The sequence below is a fragment of the Aythya fuligula genome, chromosome 2, assembly GCF_009819795.1.
Source record: "Aythya fuligula isolate bAytFul2 chromosome 2, bAytFul2.pri, whole genome shotgun sequence".
Lineage (NCBI taxonomy): Eukaryota > Metazoa > Chordata > Aves > Anseriformes > Anatidae > Aythya > Aythya fuligula.
This window is the reverse complement of record NC_045560.1, coordinates 87,595,395-87,620,331: the sequence shown is the minus strand read 5'-3', so window position 1 is coordinate 87,620,331 and position 24,937 is coordinate 87,595,395. Positions and strand designations below refer to the sequence as shown.

At 38.2% G+C, this 24,937-nt stretch overlaps 1 long non-coding RNA gene across 1 annotated transcript; it reads left to right on the top strand.

Annotated features, from left to right (window-relative positions):
- Window positions 1–668: 668 nt before the first annotated feature.
- LOC116486595 lies at window positions 669–12,406 on the top strand. Its single transcript, XR_004252980.1, has 3 exons — window positions 669–831; window positions 9,985–10,025; window positions 12,350–12,406. It is a non-coding gene; the product is annotated as an uncharacterized LOC116486595 (long non-coding RNA).
- The last annotated feature ends 12,531 nt before the right edge of the window (window positions 12,407–24,937 follow it).

Here is a 24,937-nt window from a genome sequence, read left to right as displayed (position 1 = left end):
GTAATACACAATAAATGTTTGTTCATTGTCTTTTGTATTATAAAACAAGGAGTTCTGTTTGAGGAGCAGTAGTTGCAAAAGCTTCCTGCTGAAGTAAGGAGATGTATAATACTTGGCTAGACACTATGAAAATTCTTTTGCTTAATGTAACAAAAAAGAGAACCCTCAGCCCCCACCCCTTCTCTCCTTCTGCATCTCAGTTGCCTCTTTTGTTCAAAGACACTGCTGCAAAGCTCATGTAACCATCTCCTGATAAGTTGCTAAACTAGTGTATCAACATCCTGCCTTCCTGTCTCATGCTGGGCCAACATGACCAAATAAAAAAAAAAGAAGTTGAACCACAATGCTGAGGAAGACTACGGCCTTCATCTTCACGACCACCAGAGGGACAGAGACGACCCCCTAGCAACAGTGCGCGCAGTCGCAGAACATACCAGGATGTGCTGCGTAATCCCGGAATTACCAAGATATAAAAAGGGACCCTGGCAGGGGTGAGGTGCGCGCCGTTGGCGGAGCCGAGACTCCCCGGCCGCCCAGCGCTGTTTTGCTTGCTGTTGCTTTCTCAATAAATTCCTTTCTACTATTAATGCAATGCTCTCTGAAAATTAATTAAGGGGGCAACTTATAACAAATTTGGTGCCGTGACTCGGATGAAGGCAATCTGATTGAAAGACCTTCGGAGGGGGTGCCCCGCTGATTTCAGCGGCCTTCACTAGGACTACTTTCGTTCAAATCCTTCACCGATGAACCCTAAATTTGGCAGCAAGCAAATAAAGCCGGCAACCCCTAGTAATCTTTGTGCACGAAGACCGAACGAAGACTCAGGAGTGAGTAAGTATAGGCCGGTGATCCGTTTGGTTGGGGTTGGGTATCCTGGAGCGTGTCGCTGTGAGACGTCCAATTGCGGACGAAGCGAGTGTGGACCCCTCGGTAGTGCAGTTCCCACATCCCGCAAGGGACTGGGCCACAAAAAGGGGGAAGCGATTTGTGCGTGTGTGTGTGAAGGCGCTCCAGAAGATGGGACAGAAGAAGAGTAAGCCTTCTGGTCCCATGGGTGGGGTAACGACAGATGTTAGGTTACCCCAGGATTAATGATTAAAAATTGGGAGGGGAATAAAGTATATTCCTTCCCCTTCCCTTTTAGGCGGGGAAGGAATAAAGTAAAAATGATACATTATTGTGTTGAAGTTTGGGGCGGTAAACAGATTCGAGGAGACCACCTTTACTGGCCCGTATTTGGGTCCTTTGAAGATGGGTTTGCCAGGCCCTAAATATTTATGTAAACTCAAAGGAACCTTTTAGTTTGGAAGAAAGTGAATATGCACATTTGTGGATCAGCTCAGAAACTCAAGCCAATTTATATCCTCTAAAAGAAAAAGGAGGGGATGGGAGGCACAAGAAAAACCGAGAATTAGAGATCCCAGCCCCACTGCCTCCCTATATTCCACCACCCCCACCTGAAGCCCCTCCGACTCCTGGCCTTCTTAATCTGCAACCCCAGGGGGATGCCAATAACAACTCTGATTCTAGCACTCAGGGACCAGTGACTAGGAATATGTGGCAGTCCCCATTAACCCCGGGGACGTCTGAGATTTTAAGAAAGAGACAGGAGGAAGGTAAGCGATCTTTAATGGCAACTGGCATAATGTTTGCAGCTGCTGAGGAATAATTCTAACTGGAATAATAACTGTACATTGTATATTGTATATATAAAAGCCCAGGCATTTTTGTTAAAGTGTTCTTTTATACATATGTTAATATGTAAATATGTAAATATAAGAACTGCCATTGAGGTGTATGTCTAAGGGAACAAAATTTGCCCAGGCATATTATCAGCTCATCAGGTTTAAATGTCCCCAGTGTAATTGTCTACAGGCAGTTAATTTACAGTGGTCTGATTTTACATGTGTATCTGTATATTGTGGATTTTGGAGGGATTGGGATTGACTAGTAAAGAGCTTCTAGGAAAACAGTGGAATATTCACCACTGTAAATTACAATAGGAAAAGTTCAAAGCAAAGAAATCCCGAGGAAAAGCCTCCTAGGATGTATACTAACACATTACAGGGATATAGTGGTGTGAGAGGGTACAGAGAGTAAAAGAACCCTTATCAAATATTGTAATCAGTGGTGGCCACTTTATAAACTAGAGGATGGAGTGGAGTGGCCCCTAAACGGAACTACTAATTATAACACCATATTACAGTCAATGTTGGTTTTGTGGAAAGAAGGAAAACAGGATGAAATGTTGTATATTGATGTTGTTTCAGCATCTTGGAGGGAAAAGGTACGGGATTAAGTTGGCCCCTGACTGAGCCTTTGATGTCGGCATTAGAAAAGTAAAGGCTAGAGAAAGATAAAGGAAGTGTTAAAAGGTTTGTTGAACGTGTTAAAGGTATTCGAAGTTGAATGAGCAGGGAAAGGTGATGTAGGCATTATCTAAGTAACAGTGTAGAAGTTTTGGTATATTTGCATATTTGCTGTGGTGTTTGTTCAGTTTCCCAAGCACTGGGGAGGGGGGAACAGCCTGTTCCACCAGGGGCCTCTCCAGCGGCCGCAGGGGGGCTTCGGCTCCAGCGCCTGGAGCGCCTCCTCCCCCTCCTTCTGCACTGACTTTGGTGTCTGCGGGGGGGTTTCTCGCTCTCCCAGCCGCTGTTGAGCAGCAGGTTTTTGTTTGTTTCTTTGTTTGTTTGTTTTCGTGGATGTGCTCTCACAGAGGCACGGACTGTATTGCTCATGGCTTGGCTCTGGGCAGCACTGGGCCCCTTTAGGGCCAGATGAAATTGTCCCGTATCTACCACGGGGAGGTTTCTGGTTTTTCTTTTTTCATGGGGGCTGCCACTGCAGTTTCCCACCCCCACACCCCTCACACCCCCCGAACCTTGCCATCAAACCCAATACACTGGAGCAGCTAAGTCATTACTGACTTGTAAAGTATCAGGGATTAAATTAACTAATGAAACCCTAAATGTGATGGGGGTAGAAGGGACTGGGATAACTGTGCCACTTTTGGGGGATACCAAGCTGAGACTAGGGGATAAAATGATCACTGGGCAATTATTGTATGTATCCAGGGCAGAGACTAACTTGTTGGGAAGGGATTTGATGATTAAATTGGGCATTCAACTAGTAAATTGTTAGACTGGAATAACAGTGTTATTAATGGAGTGCTCTCTGGCCCTGAGAGCAAACGTACATGTATATTCACCTCTGACTGGAAAGACCCTGAAATGGGGGCGGAAGCAACAATATAGATGGACAATTTTACCTCAGGGGTTTACAGGGCCACCTATCCATTTGGGTAAATTCTAAAAAAGATTTTGGAGCAATTACAACCTCCCAAGGAGGTATTAATGTTACAAATATGTGGATTGTTTTAAGGAAAATCGATACTCCCTGATGGGAGAGAAATGCTGAATAAAGTGATAATGAGGCAAATATTAACTGTTTTACATCAGAAGAGTCATTGGGAGGTGCAAGCAATGTGTGATGTTGTTCTAAGAAAGCATGTCTGTGTAGGCATATATACTTTAGGGAAGCACGCATGCAGAGGATGTACTATATGTCAAAGGGTAAATAAAGAGGTCTTCTGTAACCTATCTAGAGGGGGACGGGAGCCAGGGCTTTGACCTTTCCAAAGTATACAGGTAGACTTTACTGAGTTACTTGTTTGTCCTAATTGACCACGTGACTGAATGGGTGTAAAGGTTTACTGCAAGGATTAAAGCAAGCCTTAGAGATTGAGTGGGATTTTCACAGCCCCTGGCACCCCTCCTCTTCTGGAAAGGTAGAGCGAATGAATGGTGAAATTAAGAAACAACTAACAAAACTTGTGCTGGAAACTTAGGCTTCTTGGGTAAAATGCTTAACCCTTGCACTGTTAAACATATGGACGCAGCCCAGAACTGATGTAGGAATTTCTCCTTTTGAAATGCTATATGGTGTGCCCTATGACTTGGAATTGCCACTTAATCACCCTCAATTCTAATTAAGACTTGGAAAGAGACTTCTTTAACACCACGATGGGGAAGGCCCCTATGTTGTTTTGCTTACCACAGAAACGGCAATTCGAACTGCGGAGAAAGGATGGACGCATGCCAGCCGTGTGAAAGGACCAGCCCGGGAAGGTAAATGGGAGGCAGCTCCAGGCCCTGACGACTTGAAGCTGACACTAAGACGGACTCGATAAGTATTGTGTAGTATCTGTGTATCGTGGGAAGGGGAGGAGGCCCTGTTTCGAAGGCTCCCTAGTAGGTTCCCCTGAAGAACACTGCTGCTGCCAAGAAGAACCAATACCTTGTAGTTCGCTGCAACCAAACTGACAAGCGAGGCAGAGAAGTGAAAACGGTGGGGGACTGAGGGGCCGACAATTTAAAAACACCCTGGAGAGATGGGCTCTGACCACCTCCTACAATACATGGGAGTCAGTATCATCGTTTTGGTCAGCTATGGGTCTGCGCATCCCCACCAGCCTTTTAAATGGAGCTTGATCAAATGGAAGGATCAATTCGTCATCCAGCAAACAACGACAGCAAGTGCCCCCAGTTTCTGCATCACATTATGTGACCTGGTGTCAGTGCAGCCATGCTTTAACCCATCAGGATTTTATTTCTGCCCAAGTTCTAACCCGGTAAAGGGGTACTGTAAATGCCCGAACATGTATTATCGTGCATACCGGGGGTGTGAAACCATTGCTACAGACTGGACACTCGGGTCTGGATAAATTCTTATAAGTGGGATATGGGCTGCAAGGTTGTAACCAACAAGTGGATCCCTGTTACAGGTGGCGAGGGCATGGTATAGGGTATACAGGAACCTTCCACGGAAATAAAGAAATTTGCAAGGTTCTATATATAAATATAACAAACTTGAATGATACTAGCTGGATACTAGGAAAAATGTCAGATTTTACGAACACAGAACAGATAAGGGAGGACTCATACTAATAAAAAGGAGGATGCTGATAGGCCCCAGGCAGTAGGACCAAATGAGGTATTGTCAGAAAATGTCCAGGGAATCCAGCCTGCGGAAAATACTACAGTGCCAACTCTCGGCAGCCCTACAAGCTCAGGTAAAGCCGAGAATGATAACATAGCTGAGAATAACATATGGGGGTGGTCATGAATGCCAGCTACCAATTATTAAATAAAACAAGCCCAAATGTAACAAAACACTGTTGATTATGCTTTAGTATAAGGCCTTCATATTATGATGCTATTGGGGATCCTGGAGAGCCCACCCGTACAAATGAGAACAACCCTCTACAATGCAGTTGGGGAAAAGACATAAGGGTAACACTAACACAAGTCACTGGAGGTGGTAGGTGTGTGTGCACGGTTCCTAGTGGGAAGTGTCACCTACGTAATATCATGGAGAATGGAAAACAATCAGCCGAGTGGTTGATCCCAGCCAACAACGCTAGGTGGGTTTGTTCATGAGTGGGTGTAACTCCTTGTCTATCACTAAAACCCTTTAATGCGTCTCGTGATTTTTGTATACAGGTGATAATTATACCAAGGATTCTATACCACCCTGAGGATTATATGTACACCCAGACACAGTGGAAAGTCATCTGGAAAGACGGGAAACATTCACGGCTCTAACTTTGGCCACCCTAATAATCCTGGGAGGAGCTGGAGTGGGGACCAGGGTATCCTCATTGGTTAAACAAAATCAAGGATTTACTTCCTTACGCATTGCTGTGGACGAGGACCTGACCCAAATTGAACAATCCATCTCGGCCCTGGAAAATCTATCAGGTCGCTTTCAGAGGTAGTGTTAAAAATTGTAGGGGATTAGATTTGCTATTTTTTTTTTTACAGCAGAGCAGGCTGTGTGCAGCCCTGAAAGAGGAGTGCTGTATGTATGCTGATCACACTGGAGTGGTAAGAGATACAATGGCAAGACCCAGGGAAGGGTTGAAAAAAAAAGGAAATGGGAGAATGAAGCCCGACAGAGCTGGTACGAATCTTGGTTTAATTATTCACCTTGGCTTACTACTTTATTATCAACAATAACAAGACCTTTGTTGTTAATAATAATAGCACTAACTTTAAGACTATGTCGTTGTACTGGCAGTCTATTTTTTCCTCTTACATAAAAGTCGTATGGAATTTACTAGTAAATTTGCCTCTGCTTGTTTCTGTACACAGCAAAAGATTTTGCTCCCGAAGAAACTTCACATGGTATTTGCAGCAACTGAAGCATATACAAAGAGTGGTGGGGTGGGTGAGAACCTCTTAAACACATCCCAGAAAAGGGACTGTCTTAATTGCTTAAATGTTTAAGTCAGTATTCTGAGACACATTGCAGATTCTCTCAGAAGAGTTCCTTCTGTCCCAAAATAAAGTCTTCAATATGTGTGCATGAGACCTTGTAGTCACTAAGATTTGTTTGGCTTTGTCCAAAAGTCAGAACTCAGACCAAGTTTACTGCAATGGGTTGTGTTACAGCCCGTGTTATCTCTCAGTTTTTCTGTGTTACCCCTTAAAAAATATTCCATTCCCTTTTCACTGACAAAGCTTTCTAATAAAGATACACAATTCCTTAAACAGTTAACACAGTTATCAGTTTGCAGCTGCAAGAGTCATAGCATTATTCTTTCAGAATACATTTTAATTAAATCCATCATGCTAAGTAATTCACATTGGTAAGATGATTTTACAAAATGATCAATGACATACTTAATGACGACCTTTAAAGATGATTTCATTCTGAAAACAGTTGTCACATTCCATATTTATTGTCTACAGATGATTTCTACATCAGGTGTCCTCAGCTTTCAAGTGTAATTACTTTCCTTAATGCTATTAACAATAAGCTATCAAATTCTAAAGAAATGCAAAAAAAAAAAAAAAACCTTCTCCTAGATTAAGACACGGAACACTTAAGGTCTTGGAAAATACTATACTAGCTAAATTTAATTCTTCTTGTAAGTGAAATCAGCTGATGAATCAAAAATTTTAGTTTCATCCCTGAGTTAGCACTGGTGATTCACCCATTCTATAGGATATTCTACAAAACAAGAGAAGCTTAAATATATACATAAACCAGCTACCCCTTTAGCCAGGGCAAAAAAGGAACATTTCAATAGTCCCAGCTTGGATTTAAAGAGAGAGTCTCTCAGTCTAGCCATAATGGATTCTCATTTTCTGAGATCTGATCACAGAATACAATACATATTTTCCAATAATTTGCAAATATCACACAAAATCTATGAATTTCATGCATCTAGGATTTTATTTGTTCTGTAGCAGAACACCAAGTCAAGGGCTTTGAACTATGACTTCCTAGACCTTTTCCCTGACTATAAAAATACCAAAAGCTTTTAAAATAAAAAAGCTAGATTTCACTAGAATACGCTTGTATAAATAATTTTGCAAAATAATCTAAGCAACTAAGGCAATAATAGCAAGGTTTATATGCAAGTCTTCCCTTTTTGCACTGTATGTACAGCCTTCCTCCCAATGACTGAGTTGCAACAAGTCCTCACAAGGTCCCCCTGCTTTTATCACCCCGAGGGTCTGTTGTCTATTCCCAGCCTCCAAATTGGCTAGCTCTGTTCCTCTGCCTTTGGACTTTGAGCTCCCAGATCTTTCAAGTGTCTCCCCTGTTCCCTGCCAGTATCAACAAGCTCTCCCAGAACAAGCAGCATTGCTTCCCATTCTCCCTGAAATGTCACCTAGCCCATCAAAAGCAGCCAACATAAAAACCAAGAGCAAATCCAAACCCTGCAGAGATACAAAGCAACCAGCAGAAAGCTCTCTTGGAACATAGCCTTCACTGGAAATACTTCTAGGATAAGATTCAGGACCTCACCCACCTCACTTGATGATTGAAATATGAAAGCCTGTCTTTCACTTCTGCAGGTGGATTTTTCATAAGCAATTAAAGTTAACTACTTAGAATAAATTTCTCAGATCTCAGGGCAAGAAGTCCTTATTTCCTTCTTACTGCCCCTAATAGACCTGAATACTGGCAGTACTTCCACTGATCTCAAAAAGACGTAGTTTCCTACATTTATTGACTAATTCAGTCTTTTCCTTTAGGCACTTAATGTCTGTCTGTAGATACCTAGGTGAGAGTATTTTGACTAGATAATTTAATTGACGTTTTTTGTAAATTAAATTATACACTTCCCTCATAAGAGAGAAGCAGCAATGTATTTACTGATATAATATAGTGATCTAACAAAGCTTAATCATAAATAAGATAGCAACTTAAGAAGATACCAGATGGCAAGGTACACTTAATTATTTACAGCCTAGAGGACAGGGTATATCATACACATCAGGGAGACCCTCCCACTGAGTCACAAGGTTCAGAGTGGACCCCTTTGAACCAAAGAGGTAAGGAGACTAGGTGCTGCTGAATCTACTCCTAGTCCCTTGTACAACAGCACATCTAAGGATTACCCCTCTCTTTCCTGCATTGTCTCACAGTTCCATGAATTAATATACACAATAGAGACAAAACTATGTATTTTTGCAGGTGCACAACTACAAAGGCATAGGATGTACAACATTGGTCAGGCCCAAGCAGATGTCCCATCCAGAGCTGCAATAAGGCCCCCAGGCTCTTGGGTGGGTTGAGAGCCCCAGGTGAGTCTGCTCAGGACCATTAATGCCAGTCAGTATTCTCAGGGCACTGATGTCCAGCTGTATATCTAACATTCATGTAGCTTCTTCACCAAAGGGCTTTTATAAAGCATACTTCAGGGTTTTCTTCTCATCACAGGATTTTGCTTAGGATTTCCTATCTTGGTTCAAGGGCAGAAAGGAATTTCTCCTCCTTTTATCACACCAAAAAGCAAACAAACAAACAAAAAAACAACGATATCTTTATCATGGACAGAATCATAGAAACCTTATTGCTTTACAAAAAGAAAAAAAAAAAGTAACTAACACAAAAAATAAATTCATTGCAGCAGTTATAATGTAATGACACAGTATAATGAATTTCAGATAATACACAAAGCAACTCCGGTCATTAAAATCATTTTTCATAATTTTAATTGCATTTTTTCATTTAGTCCACATCCAGTAGAGCTCTCTACCTCTTTCTTAAATGAGCTTCTACTGAAAATAGATGGCTCAGAGCTGAGGATGAACTTGTTCAACTTGTGGATGGATCAGCTGTTCTTCCCTACATTCCTGAGTCACTGCAGACACCTGGCTGTCCCTCGGTAGGCATTTTCCAATGAAACAAAAGAGGAGCAGGCAGCAAAGAATCAAAGCTAGATGAGATTTTTGGTTAGTCTGAGAACCATGACTGAGCTCATTCTTCTGTTGGTTCCTGATCAATGAGTCTGGGAGCATCTGTGCATGCTGGTGAATGATTCACTTATGAATAGCAACCTTGATATTCTTCATGAAAATAGTTAGTAAAAAGTCACCTGAGCTTTAAAAATGTTGCTGTTTCCCTTTCCTCTGTTGTAATATAATATTCAACTGATGTGACGTGCAAATTAAAAGGAAGGTGTTTTTTTTAGTTCCTTTGTTTGCTTGTTTCTTTGGTTTTGTTAGGTAGTTCAAATCAAAATGGTATTTGATTTAGACTATAATTACTGAATCAGGGAAAAGTTACCCCACCCGTTTGCTTGTACATGATGAATATGCTGTCACATCTTGTGTAGTAATTTTTAAATATGAGTATTTTTAAATAAAGAAGAACAAGCCACAGTTAAAAGGTGAACTTGTAATCAGTAAAGTTGTGAAAATGTAGTCTGTATACTTCATATTGAAATTATGGTATGAGGATGCTGTGATACGGTAAGTCTTCCAGGTTCTGTATAGTATCTTTGTCTGTTTTATCTGTATTTGATTTGATGGATATTCACCCCTCCAAGAGGGACTACAAAGGGCCAGCTGTCATGACTGTATCATGCTTTTAGCTTACTTGTTTTTTTTTTGCAAGAGTAATTCAGAATTTCTAGCTCCATTTGCATGAACTTGAGCTACTAATATGTGTTTTTTTTCTGTACAGGTATCCCTACTGCGAGTGACCTGTAGACACATCTCATTTTGGTACAAATTAATTCTGTGTTTTTTTTTCAAGAATGGCCTTTTGAAAGACAGGTGTCCTCCAAAATGGGGAATCTTAACAATATACCACAGACAAAAGAAAGTTAGGGAAAAAAAATATTTAGGTTTACCTACTTTCCAGGTGAATGTAATTACAGCCAAAATAGAGAATTAGGTGTAAAAATCTCTATATAACTTTCAAAATAAGACACATTTTGGCATATATTTTAACTAAATAAAAAATAAAACAAAATTTTAATAGCATATGCTACAAGACTGTGTTCCAAAGTACATTTTGCTTGAGTAAAATAACTCACAGTATGTAGGTCACTGTAATAACAAATATAATAAAGGTTAGCAGTATAGTAGCGCAGCATCACCCAAAATAACGAATTTAGAAAAGGCATTGCACTGTGATATATGTAAAGGTAAGACCTTTTTATGTGATCTGCATAATCTTTATGTTTCATATTGGTCTTCACCTACACAACCGCCTTCATATCTCATGCATATGTTTGATACAGGGGCCTCCTACAAAGTGTCAATAAAAAGTAATTGCTCAGTAATGCGCAATTGTTCATGTTCTTCAACATAAGGCTTTGGTTAGAGAGGCAGTTACAGACAAAACAGTAGTATAAAACTGCTAGGAAAGGCAAAGGTTTTGTGTGTAATACATATTAAAAAAAAAAAATGTTTTATGTTTATTAGCCCTGCGTATAAAGCCAGGTATTCATATTTGAAATGAGTCTCAGTAAGGATACGTGGAGCTGCAACACATTCATAAGCATAAAGACAGGGTGCCATGTCTCATCAGGTTTGGGTGTTATTGCTGCTGACTTGAAAAGGAATCTAAATCAAGCTTTTAAATGTTGATGAATTCTCTCCCATGCCAGTCAGGTTTCCCTTACTCAATAGCAGTGTTCCTACTATAGTGACAATATAAAGTAATAACAGTTCCCCTCGTCTCCCTGGATAGAATGGCACTCCTTTTCATTCATTACCTGAAGTCTGTTATAACACCAAAGTACTTAGGGAAAGATACTATCATCATAGTGCAATCCATGCAAAACTGGGTTGTATCCAGCTTCTGAAAGTACCTGAATAAAAACAGCAGAATGCAAAGAGCTCTTTTCCCCTCCCCCCCCCTTAATAGACGTAAAACCAGCAAGATCTCATGCTCCCAACCCTCACCAAAGCTAGGAATCAGTGATGCTTATTTGGGACATTTAATTAGCTCAGGATTTTTACAGACACTGCATGAAGAAAATGGTACAACCTTTAGGAGAGGAATCCCAGCAGAACAAGTAGACAGCTCCTGAGGACAGCTTCTAAGCATTCCTTATACCTGTAATGCACCAACCTGAATTCTGAGTAACAAGGCAGAACTTGTTTTTATGAGACATCACAATATAACTTAACATAGGTACACATTCACATGCTGATCATTAAGATAAAACTCTTTTCTCCTCTAAGACGTGGCTGTTTTCTCCAACATTAAATTTCTACAATTTCCTAGAGACCTTGTGAAAGTTAAACTAGATAGTCTCATAACAAAGCTGTCAGTGTCTAGCTTTGATGATGACAGGCTGCTATCCTTCTTGCATCCTCCCCGAAACATAGCCTTAGCTCTTTTCAATCTTTTGGTACAATTTTAAACATATCAGAAAGAGAATTATTTATAATTTAAAATGTTTTTATTACAGTGTCTCAGACAGACCAGATTCATAAATTCATTCCATCGGAATACTAAAAAATATCTTTTCTCCCCTCAAAACAGCAGTAGAAACAAAACAACAAAAGAGTGAATTAATTATTATTGCAAAAGACAAAAGTAAGTCTTCCTTTTCCCACTGGAATTTTAAACACATTAGTTTGCTATTCACCCAGGAAACCTCTCCATCTTATTGTTTCAACTAGAAATGACGAAACTTTTGTAATAAATACATCCCAAAAAGCCAGTTTATTTTTGTTAAAATAATTGGAAACCTTCATTTCATCACTTATTGACATGTTTCTTATTGCATGTCATAGAATTCTGAAAGTTACATATTTATGACCAAACCTGGCAATACTCCCTAAATTTATATACCAAACACAATCTCTTCCAATTTACAGCTTCAGTCGACACATTTAATACTGTGCATACATTTCCAATTATTCCTCCACCGAACCAAGGAAAATACCAGCTAAGATGCAAATCAGCTGCTAAAACATACAACCCAACCCTGCATCCAGAGCTTTCGTTAGAACACTCTAGAGACGAATTTAAGACTGTTCTATAGTTTGAGTTAGCTGACTACTAATTGACTTATTTTCATTTTCCATAGGTTAATTTTGCCAAAACCAGGAACACATCTGCTTCAGCTAATTCAAGGTAATTCACTTAAAATATTATTCATTCTGAAATGACTCAGCAGTTCCAAGGAGTGTTCCTTATGTACACTGTTTGTGAGACTGGTCCCTAAACCAACATTAGAAACCAATGCAATATAACAACAGTACTGTTACAGCATCAACAATTTCTGAAGGTCTGGCCTTAGTGTTAATCGAAAGCTATGAGGGTCAGGAGACCCAGCATTCTTCCCAATGTTCACTTTATGAAAATATTAGAATATATTCTGTAAAATACATGTGAAAGTATGTCTATCAATATACCAATTAACACGACCACCAAAGAGAACTTTTTTGTGTTAAACATTAAGATATGTATTACCAAAATAGTTGAGTTGCTTCATAATTTTCACTGGCTCTCTTCACCCAGATTAATATTTAATCACCAACATCTATCATATTCTTCAAGTGCGGTTTCCTGTAAAATGCCTAAGAACAGGAAGACTAATCCTGTTCACTTCAATATCAGCTCATTGTATTGAAAGTAAGACAAGAAAAGCAGACGAAAGGAATAGAAAATTTTTCCTGGAGATTTCAGGAGATTATATCACAATTCAATTACACCTTGATTATATTAAAGCAATGATTTTTATAACAGCAAAATAAATTATTAAAAATTAACAAGAGAAAGAAACACAAGACTCTGAATGGGAAAAAAAAAAATAAAATCTTGTTCTCAAGGTAAAAGTAGATTTTTCTGCTTCTGAATCAAACAAAAATAAAACCTGTGTGTGTGTTTTTTCCAAAACTTCCTTTCTTCAATAATCTCTACCCCAATATACTCAATATTTTTGAACTTTTTTGAACCAGAACTTTCAATATATCAGATGTTAATTTCAGCAGCCTGTAAACGTGTCCTTAACTTACAAGAGGTGCTCATTAGCACCACTGAAACCTGAAAGATGCTTTTATTTGTCAGACTTTTCAGGAGATCTTTCCTTTGAAAGACCGTGATTATCCTCATATACAACTCAAAGCACATCAAACTTATGCAACTGTGTAACACTTAAATCTTCTTCCAATTCATAAAATTCCCTTCAAAGGGAATATTGCATATTGCAATTGGCTATATAACACTGCAAAACTTTCATAAAACTAGCTGAATCTTTTCTAGCTTTTGTGATAATCTGCCTTATCCTTTTTAGTAATATTTTTTATCTGCTGTTTCACTGACAATGAAAAGGATATTATGAAGTAGCTACAAAAACTAACACATTCCAGTTATAAGGATAGCAAACTGTGAGTCAAGACAGTTGTGTTTTATTCCCCATTCTTTCAGTGACCTTCCCTGCAAACTAGGGCAAATCACATCAAACCTCGATTTTCTTTTGTTTGCTCTCTTGATTTACCCTTCTGGAAGCTCTCCTGAGATCAGACTTTCCCTGTATCTACCAATGTCCCATGGAGGCCTCATACTCACCAAGGTCTTCTGGGTCTTTTGGGTCAGATTCTATGTATTAAATACTGAATAGGAAATGTTTGTGGCTTATAAACACACATGGTTGAAGCATTAATTGAAGCCAGAATGGCCAAGATTTTGAGTATCTGATATTGCAGATTTGCCACAGATACAAAGAGTGTGGAAGAAAAATGCTTCTTTTACTTTTACCCAACAAGTTAATGTCACTGCACCAATGATAAATCATCAGTCTCCAAAAAAAAAAAAAAAAAAAAAAAAAAGAAGAAATGGTGCAATCAACAAGACCTTTCATGAAGCATTGAAGTGACCAGTGTCCCAACAAGAGTCCAGAGAAAAGAAGCAATTCTTACACCCCAAAATATTCTGAACACACTTATTCACTGATGTTTTCTGTTTTTCTTTAAAAGGGCTATATAATTCCTTCAGCAAGGAAATACAAATGTATTTATTTCATTGTCTCATCAGGGTTAATTTTTTGGTTTGTTTTGAGTACTTTGTAAATTTTGTAGCAATATCAATAGAAAAAGAAGTAATACTGTTAACTGAATGACACAATGCCACTATAGTTCAACACACACACACAAAATAAAATAAAATAAAATAAAATAAAATAAAATAAAATAAAATAAAATAAAATAAAATAAAATAAAATAAAATAAAATAGAGAGAAAAAAGAGTATGTTAGCATTTCCTGTTTAAAAAGTTTTAAAATATTGTGCTCTCTTTCTCTTTTCTGAAGAGAAGAAGGAATGGCAATGGCTTTAACTACAGATAGAGTGATTCTCTGAGTCATTTCACTGATTCTGGTAGCCTCTGATTACTTTATTCATAATTTAGAAATTCTTGAATCAGTAATGTTACTTGCAAAGCTAAAGTATTCCCAAAACACATTAACTTCTCCTACCTGCCTGGAAACATGTCTATTTTGGATGTGCTGGTGGAAGGATGAATGTTGAGACTTCACTGCCACTGAGATTTAATTGAATATAAAGAATATTCAATAAATATTCTTTATTACATAGAATAGGTATGTGTTTTTTGTTGTTTTTGTTTGTTTGTTTGTTTGTTTGTTTTAAATGTAGCTCTGTTAGACATAGATACTACACTTGCTGAATTTTGGAACCCCCTAGCAGTTTAATTAGAGTGATTTTTAGTATCAAAGTATGCATAGAGATTGATGTCACATACCTAATTAATGACTATTTTTGTCTGCAGTTTGGCACTGATTGCACTTCCCACTTTTATAATATTGTATCACAAAAGATAATTTAAAATGCTGCCCCTGTCCAATTCTGTTCCCTGTTTTTACATATAAATCCCTAAGACCGTCACACCAAAACTCCTAATTCTCTGTTCCATTCTTCCTACCCACAATAATACGTTCAGGAGACGGTATGAAATGTAAAAAAAAAAGTATTCTTGTTGCACTTAATACTGCTGAAGTAGTAAGTTTAGTAAAACAGAATTAAAAAAAAAAAAAAAAAAAAAAAAGAAAACCTTTCATCAAAAGATCTATCAGAACTCAAAATACTTGAAAAACTCTTCAAAAGAATTATCTTTTTTGTAAGCAAAGGGAAATTACACAAAAGAAAGAAGAGCGGATATACATAAAAATTGGAATGACTGCTCAAAGAAAAGGAAGAATAAATATAAAAACAAGGCCTAAAAAAGAGGTCTCTGTATGAAAATTGGAGATACAGAGAAAGAAAAAAAGTGAACTTGTTTACATCTCCTATTCCTGTCCTTAAGGGCCTAAGTAAATATTTAAGAGGAAAGAACTGTTCTGAGATTCTGTTTTTGTTTTTACATTGGAAAAAAATCTGGCTTTAATTTTCTGTCATGAAACAGTGGAGTTAATTAGTTTCCAAAAAACAGAAATGCAACCACTTCTGTTTAAGATGTGTATTGCAGTACAAATGTTTTGATCTCAGTTATGGAATATGCTGATTGTTCCCTGAAATTGTAACAACTTCAATTTATCCTTTACTCAACCCTCAAACCACAATTTTCAAGGAAATTCTCAGCTCATCTCCATTAAGGCAAACTGCGTTGCTCTTTGTTTTCCCCATTTATTTCTCTCACCCAGGCTGAATACAATTTAAAATATCTCTTGAGGTAGTAGTGGCAGAGGGGGACAAAAGGTAGTCAGGCAGGGAATAAGAGAAAAAATGAGAGAGAAATCTTGCTAAATTAATTCTGTCCACAGAAAAGCTCTGAAAACAGTTATATTCTCATCTAGGCTGGGAAGGGAATATTACTTTTTGTATATAGCAGAATAAAGCAATAAAAATTTTAAATGCACTCAGCAACTTGGTACCGAATTTTGTGTTATCAGTTAAAATTCAAGGAGCTGAACTGTTTGCCTAAAGGACATATCAGGGCTTTCTGTACCAGTGTTTTGAGGATTTTTTTCATGATGTATGGGAGGCGTGGTTCAGAAAGAGCCCTAGAATCTTTTCTAGTTCTTAGGCTTAAAATAATCAAACCCTTACAGATACATTTAATTAATGGGCTCAAGAACATTAAGTCTAGACTAATATAATAAAAAGGAACAACTGAAAGCAAACTGTAAAAACAACCATGTTAAGATAATTTAACCACAGTAAAAAAGCTGGAAATCTTGGGCATTTTCTAAATAGTAGTTGAAGGCCATTTTCAGTGAACAGCTCAAGCATCAAAGTTGAGTAATGACTGAAAACAGCATTATTTCCTCCACATGGGTAAGTTCTGTGTCTCAAGCTTTAAAAAACTATCTTCTGGAAAAAAGAAATAGCATTCATCTGTCATCAGACATACAGAGGAGATTTGTGAAATGATACAAACAGACATGCCTAAAATATTTACAAGTGGTGTTTCAACAGAGGTATTTTTGTCAACAAAAAGGAGCCACACGTTGGGAACCTTCTGTCTAAACATCAGGAAGCACTTCTTTGTTGCACAGGTGATGGAGCACTGGCACAGTGTGTGGGACCAGTGGCTGAGTGGCTTGAACTACACAGCCAGCTGCTGCTGGGATCCAGACCTGGCAAAACAGGGTAGGAGACACGATGGAGACCTGGCATGTGTGTACTGGAAGACAGCTGTGTGGTCAAAGCAAAGGGAAGCAATGAGCAGCCCCCACTGAAATAGCTTTACCAAGAAGAGGATTGTACATATTTCAGGAAAGCAATTTTAGGATGGCAAATCATCTCATTGTACTGTGAATTACCCTGTGGCCCTTCCCCTTAGCCCCTAGTAAATTACTTTTCATCAAATCAACTGATTCTTATCTGAAAGTGAAAAAATGGAGCTTACTGAGCCCCAGACAGCCCTATTTAATTTCTCCTAGCTTCTGGGTAAGGCTGAAGCAGGCATTTATCAGTGATCCATAAAATTACAATTGGGCATTTTTGCTGCCAATCAACTTCTATCCTCACTTTCTTTATTCCCAAACCCACACAGTGCAAAGGGACATTAGTTTCCTTCTTCAAAGTAAAAATAAAACCCTTTCATTGCAAAGCAATTTTTGAGGCAATATAGGCAGAATTTTAGTATCTTCACTTATTAACCTCAGTGTTCCTGGCCACTTCAAATTCCTCTTCTTTACTTGCTCCTATGCATCTTGGAGCTGAATCATTGTCGTGGTTTAACCCGGCCGGCAGCTAAACACCACGCAGCCGTTCGCTCACCCTCCCCCTCCCTTTCTGGGACGGGGGAGAGAAATGGAAAGTGAAGCCCGTGAGTTGAGATAAAGACAGTTTAATAAGACAGGAAAATAATAATAACAAAAGTAATAATAACAATAATAATAATAATAATAATACAATGGTGATAATAGGAAAATAATAATAATAATATGTACAAACAAGTGGTGCACAATGCAATTGCTCACCACCCGCTGACCGATGCCCAGCTTAACCCCGAGCAGTCCGGCCCCCTCCCCCGGCTAGCCACCCCTATATATTGTTTAGCATGACGTCAGATGGTATGGAATACCCCTTTGGCTAGTTTGGGTCACCTGTCCTGGGTCTGTCCCCTCCCAGCTCTTACTGCACCCCCAGCCTGCCTGTTGGCAGGACAGAGCAAAAGGCTGAGATGTCCTTGGCTTGGTATAAGCACTGCTCTGCAACAATTAAAACATCGGGGTGTTATCAGCACTCTTCTCATCCTAAGCCAACACACAGCATTCCACCAGCTACTAGGAAGAAAATTAATTCTGTTCTATCTAAAACTTCTGTTCTAACTGAAACCAGGACAATCATCCAGGGTGCAGTTTGCATCCAAGTTTGACTGAGATCTAAAATCATTTTCTGTTTTTTACCTTAAGTGCTCTGGTGCGTACAAGCCCTGGTAAGCACTTTCAAACTATGACAGAAATACCTGTTAAAAACCAGAAGCAGCACAGGAAAACCTGCTGCTGTTTCTCAAAACAAAGCTGTGCATCCTCAGCTTTTGGTCAAAACTAAGGAATTGACCCCTCATGAAATCAGTAACATGACTTTAGTTTCTACCTCATATACCTAGCAATTAAAGGCTGCAGTTTTCACCATCACAGTGCTAATTTGTTTGAGGGTGACCTGAGCACAGGCCACATGCTTACTGACAGGGCAACATCTGGGTGAGCAATGGCATTAAGGCCTGTCAAGAGCTCAAGGATTATCAGACCAGGCTTCTGTCATATCTCTGCTGGTACTGGCTTTCTTAACAGAAGCATCTGAAAGTCATGGCTAGTGTCCATGCCCACTAATAGTGCCATTTAGGAGTGAGAAAGAGAAAGATGTATCATAAGACTCTGCTCCCCAACTCTGCTCAGCTAGCAATGGGATGTTAAATGCATATGTATATGAAACCTGTCCAAGAATTTCATATTTTCTTGTATCCATTTTGCTAGAATATACCCACAGGTCTACAGAAACAAATTCTGCTAAGCATTTAGAAAGAGCAGCACAAGCAGAGGCGTACTTGCTTGTTGCAAGATTGTACTGGGTACAAGAAACTCTCAACAGCCTGTGCTACACCCACAGACACGCTGAATAAAAATGAGACAGAATAGGTAATAACAATAGAAATTGTTTTCCAGAACAGTCTTTAGTAAGCAACTTGCTTATCTAACTACCATAATAATCTTTTTCCACAGTAGTTATTTATACTCCTTGTGGGACTTTAAAGGCATTTCATAATCTTTCATTATTCACACAATGGTTCTTGTTACAGTTGGCTATAGAAATAAAATACAGATAAAATGTAAGCCTATGGAGTAGTTTTCAGGCTCAGGTTTCTTCTACAATCTCCACAGAGCACTGAAAAAGTGCTGTAGTGAAGAAACCAGGTCCTTTGCAGTCATTTAAAACTGCCCTTATTTAGGTAACAATGTTGTGCCTGAAAAATGCAAGGTAAAATGAGAAAACATAAAATACAGAGAAAACACAGAATAAAGAGACAGGCATGTGAAGAAATAAAAAATATTTGCACAGTTGCCACTGAAAGTCTAAATTGTAGGAGTTCCTTTGCTGATGTTGAAAAAAAAAAAATTAAAAAAAATTCAATAGCACAGAGTCAAAGCTTGACAAATTACATAGTTCAAATGACAAAGTGGAGACAATAACTCCAGTAGAAATCACTCTGTGCTCATTTACAGCAATCTCTTTAATATATACTAGATAAATTTATACAATCACCAAAATAAAAGACTATGCCACTTCAGCATTTCATCGCCCTTTTGCAGATGTCTACATCAAAGAATTTTCAAAATGACTTAAAACTTTCACAGTTTTGTAATTTTTTTTTTCACAAATCACACAGCAGGGAACACAAATCACAGTGAAGAACATATGCACTGTAGGTGTACACATTCAGTACCTCCATGATAGCTCTTAAATGACATCCAGTTGACTGGCAGCCGTCACCATCAGTTCATTTGTAAGAAATACGCATCCTACCTCTAAAAGCCAGTAAAGAGAATAAAGATAGATTTGAAAATATTTGATTGGAGGGCCAATGAAACAAACACTGAAAAAAAAAAAAAAAAAAAAAAAAACAAACTTTTTTCTTACATGTTCATATGTATATATATGATTTTAAAATGAAGGTACAGGATAGCAACACTTGCTTATTTTTTTAACTGAAATCACATATAGTTAGTAATCAAGATCACTTTGTTGAAACTGAAGTGACTGTTTCAGCTATACTAAAAACCCTTCCTCTATTTTTTGATATGATGACAAATGTCTGAATAAAATTTGTATATAACTTCTTACTGGTCTTTGAGAAGGTGTCATGTTAATATGGGGGTATTTTGTTAATAACTCACTGGCTAAAACATAACTGTCAAAGTTCACGGGCAATAAAAGTCATAAATATCTCAAAAACTCCTTATATAGCAGGACACAGAGGTTGGTAAAGAGATTCAGAGGTTAAATATCTGCCCTTAAATAGAAAATGGATATTGAGTTCTTTCTGTAAGTGTTAGCAACAAGAGGGTTTTGCATAACTGACTGTACTTTAGAGGTTATCTATACACAAACAGTATCAGTAATATTTCATGCCTTTTGTTTGATAGGATTCATAAATATGAAGCAACTACACTTACATGGGTAACTATGGTTTGCTATATTTAATTTTACTTAATATGGAATTACATGTATGAAATAGACGAGGCTTGGTCTTGTGCATTTGCCTGTGTCACCAGTGAGGGGAAGTTTGCTGACATTTCAGCAAAACCAAAATGAAAATATGTTTCAGATCTCTGATGAATAACTAGAAAAAAAATAAAAATATTTATTATAAAATATTAGAATTTGTTGAAAGGAATACTTTAAAGTTAGAAAATGATTTTTAAATTGAGAAACTGAAAGTGTTTTCTTTCACTAAAAAGAGACTTATGAAGCAAACATGAAGTTTAAAAATCTTGAATCACACAGAAGGTGCAGAGCTTTGTGGTTTAAAAAAAAAAAAGCAATGCCAAACACTTTATAGTAACTCTTCTTTTATATATATATATCCATTATTATATTTCTTTTTATCAAATACTAGCTTATGTTTTTCATTTAATTTTCATTTTTAAACCTAAATTAATTCAACACAAGAACTAGATAATACAAAAATTAAAAGAAGTAGGACACACATTTATAATATAAAATATATTATTGTGTGTGGTATGTCTGCACATATTTGGAGAAAAAATGCACCAGATTTGTTTAAACTTTACATGTAGCTGTTCATCACTTTAGCAATAAACCCTAATACTCCCTTTGTCTGGGGATATGCAAAAAGTAAAAACTAAAAAGTTGATATGTGAATCAAAACTTGTGCATATTCATTAATCTGTGGATAAAGTGGATGGTCACCATTTCTTCTCCTACTTAACTGTATGGGTTAAGTCAGTCCCAATTAACAACCTATGCTTGTAGTTATGCTATGTGCTTGATTCTCGCTCATATTTCAACCACTTTATGATAAAACTTATCTACTCTTCTTGACATATATAACATAATGTGCTATGTTGCTCATTTTTTTACTACTGCATTTCATAGAGTAGATAAAATATTTAAAATATACAAAATTCTGTTTCATTTCTGCTCTTCTGCAGACAAATACACAAATTCAAACAATTTGAATTGCACAAACTGGTAGTAAACATGTTGCTGTGTATGACATTCAAAGAATTATTTAGCAGTCAATCACATAATAATTCAGCATTATGCTCTCTGTATTCTGAGTTTTGCAAGGCTCTGTGTAGAGACAATGTTGCTTAGAGGAGGCTATCTGTGAGCAGCAGGACAGCTGTCTTCCACTGTGATTAAAATCAGTTCCTGAGAATGAATTACTCCTGGGGCTTAAGACTTCTGAAATGAAAGCTTCTGTGTATGCTGTCTGTTCCTCTGCATGGTATGTTCTCTGACTGGTTTCTATAATGGAAAGAAATCAGTTATGTTTGCTCTGATAGACAGCCCAAATCTCTCTGAAATGCTATGTTTGCATTATACCTTGCAAAAGCATGTTTCAAACCTGCCACAGCTGATGGGGAAGACCTAAACACTTACTTTACCTTCACCCCACTGAGTTTCAGTCACTTCATCATGGACTGTTTTCCTTATGTTGGAAGGACTGTTGCAGTGTGGGAAAATACAGATGTACAGAAAAAAAAAAAAAAATTAAAAAAAAGTAGATTGCCCAGATGATAGTCAGTAAAGAATCATTTTGCAGAAGTGAAATATCACTAATTTTGAAAGACTCAACATACTCATAGAGTGGTATACAGAGGAATTGGAATCCTAATTATATTTTATTAATATAGAAATTAGCTTCCCTGGCATCCCAACCTTAAACTGTCTAACTCTATTCTTTAAATGCCAAGAAAAATATAGCACAAGTGGAAAAGAAGGAAATATAGTTTAATACAGTGTATTTCTGATGTCTGTCTTTTCCTAATAGCTTCCAAATGTGCACCTGAGATCATCATCTGACATCTTTTACTAGTCTCCTAAAGAAACTACCTGCAGGCATTTTTCATCTTGTCATTTATACGCAGTTTTATTAAATAAAGGAAATGTAATGGCCTGCTGACCGTTTTACTTTTGTGTATGTCAAAAAAGATGTATTATAGTAATTAAACTGTACTTGTTGGACCCAGTTCCCACCTATATTTCTGAGCTGATCTAAGGTATGTAAAGGACAAGAAAGAACCAAATGATAAATAATGAGTTAGTGGTTTTATTGTAATTAATATAATTACAGATTGGCTGCACCTCAACTGTATCTCAGTTCTTTAAATGACTCTCAATTATAAGTGGAAATCAGCAGCAATCTCTCCATCAATTTCAGGTTAAATCATCTTTTCATATCTCCATGTGGCAAAGGGTCTAAATATTGACTACAGGAAATGGCTGAAATAATTATATTAATTATAATAATAATAATTATTATTATTATTAATAATAATAATAATAGAGCTTCTATTCAAATGAAAGAGGGAAGGAGGGAAGGAAGAAGGAAAGAAAGGAGGGAAGAAAGGAGGGAAGGAGGGGAGACAAGAAGTAAAATAACCCTATAGCCCCCAGACTGTTGTTGGCCAAACTGCCTTCTGACTTCCCTGCTCACTTCCACACTTGGTTCCCCCTGGATCATACCAAGGCATGACACCTAAACCCCCATCCCTGCAGCACTCTATAATAAGATGCATCAAGTGCTCCATATCGCACCTCATTCATCTCTCTTGCCCACACTGATGCAGGTTCCTGAACCCATCATGTCCTCTTGAGCACTCATGAACTGGAGAAGTGTAAGAGGAGCTGGAGCATACAGACATGTATAGAGGTGCCATGGGCAGCAGGATGTGGTCTCTGGGATCATCCGGCTGTTACACCTCAGAAACCACCAAACACCAGGTGTGTCTCACTGGATTACTAGCATCTTGCTGGAGGCGAGGCTCACCCTGGCTCAGAGATATTGGGTACAGGCTCTGAGGACCTTCTTACTCCACAGGCACTGGTACAGACTGAACAACACAGCTGTGGTGATGATACCACCCATGTGGTATAGCAGGGTATAGAGTAGATCTCATCTTTTCCACACTGATCTCAGGGAAAAACTATTAATCTCAGAGTACTCTGCTGCTATGTGCCCAAGTGCAAATATTACTGCAAGTATCTACCACAAGGTCTTTTTGTATGAGGCCCAAATGTGTACATATGCTGAGAACACCGCATGTACAATGTGGATACATGCAAAACTGATTTATTTTTTTTTCTCAGTGGACACATCTGTGAGCAAATAATCCCTTTTGTCACTATTTTCTAGAAAATATTCACATGCATTAAAACCATGAAGACATCTGTAATTTCAGTTTTGTTTCATGTCTACAACTGTTCTAACCAAGATTAGCATTTTAACACAAATACATAAAACCAGTATGTGGATCCATCATTTATGTTAGTGAAGAAAAATGTTCACTGTAGGTCCCCTGACCCACTCAGGTTACTTGTGCTGCTTATTGCTGTTCATGAGGGGTTTTAACCTCTACAATCATTTCACTTTGAAATAACTCCTACGGTAGCTTCTAGTTTGGAATATCTTTAAAACCTCTGGATTCCAGAATACATTTTTATATTGTTTAAGCATTTCTATCTGTTGGATATTGGGTTAGACCTAAGAAAGAAAAAAGAAAAAAAAAAAAAAAAGAAGAAAGGAGAAAGGAGAAAGGAGAGAGAAAGGAGAAGGAGAAGGAGAAGGAGAAGGAGAAGGAGAAGGAGAAGGAGAAGGAGAAGGAGAAGGAGAAGGAGAAGGAGAAGGAGAAGGAGAAGGAGAAGGAGAAGGAGAAGGAGAAGGAGAAGGAGAAGGAGAAGGAGAAGGAGGAAGAAGAGGAGGAGGAGGAGGAGGAGGAGGAGGAGGAGGAGGAGGAGGAGGAGGAGGAGGAGGAGGAGGAAAAGGAGGAGGGGGAAAAGGAGAGGGAGGAAGAGGAGAGGAAGGAAGAAGAGAGGAAGGAAGAGGAGAGGGAGGAAGAGGAGAGGGAGGAAGAGGAAAAAAGGGGAAGGAAAAAAGGGGAAGGAAAAAAGGGGAAGGAAAAAAGGGGAAGGGGAAGGGGAAGGGGAAGGGGAAGGGGAAGGGGAAGGGAAAGGGAAAGGGAAAGGGAAAGGGAAAGGGAAAGGGAAAGGGAAAGGGAAAGGGAAAGGGAAAGGGAAAGGGAAAGGGAAAGGGAAAAGGGAAAAGGGAAAAGGGAAAAGGGAAGGAAAGGGAAAGGGAAAGGGAAAGGGAAAGGGAAAGGGAAAGGGAAAGGGAAAGGGAAAGGAATATTAAGGAAAATGGATGAAACAATCCTTTAGCAATTTGGAATGTTATTATTTCATTCATTCCACCTTTCCTTCAACTACTGATAATGAAAAGCTAGTTAAATCATTTTATTTTTCATTCCTGTGTAAGGGATGTGTCCACTAGAGCTATTAATGATTCCTCAGAAAATGGGAGGCATTTTAATTCACCTTATTTTCTGATCTTCTCTGACTGAAAAATGCTTAACAGGTTTTTCACAGTTGTCCTGGGATTCGTGACATTGGTAAGGTAGGAGACATAACCTTATGCTTCCTGCTGGGACTGCATCTCTCATAACTTAAATTACACTCCACTGTTA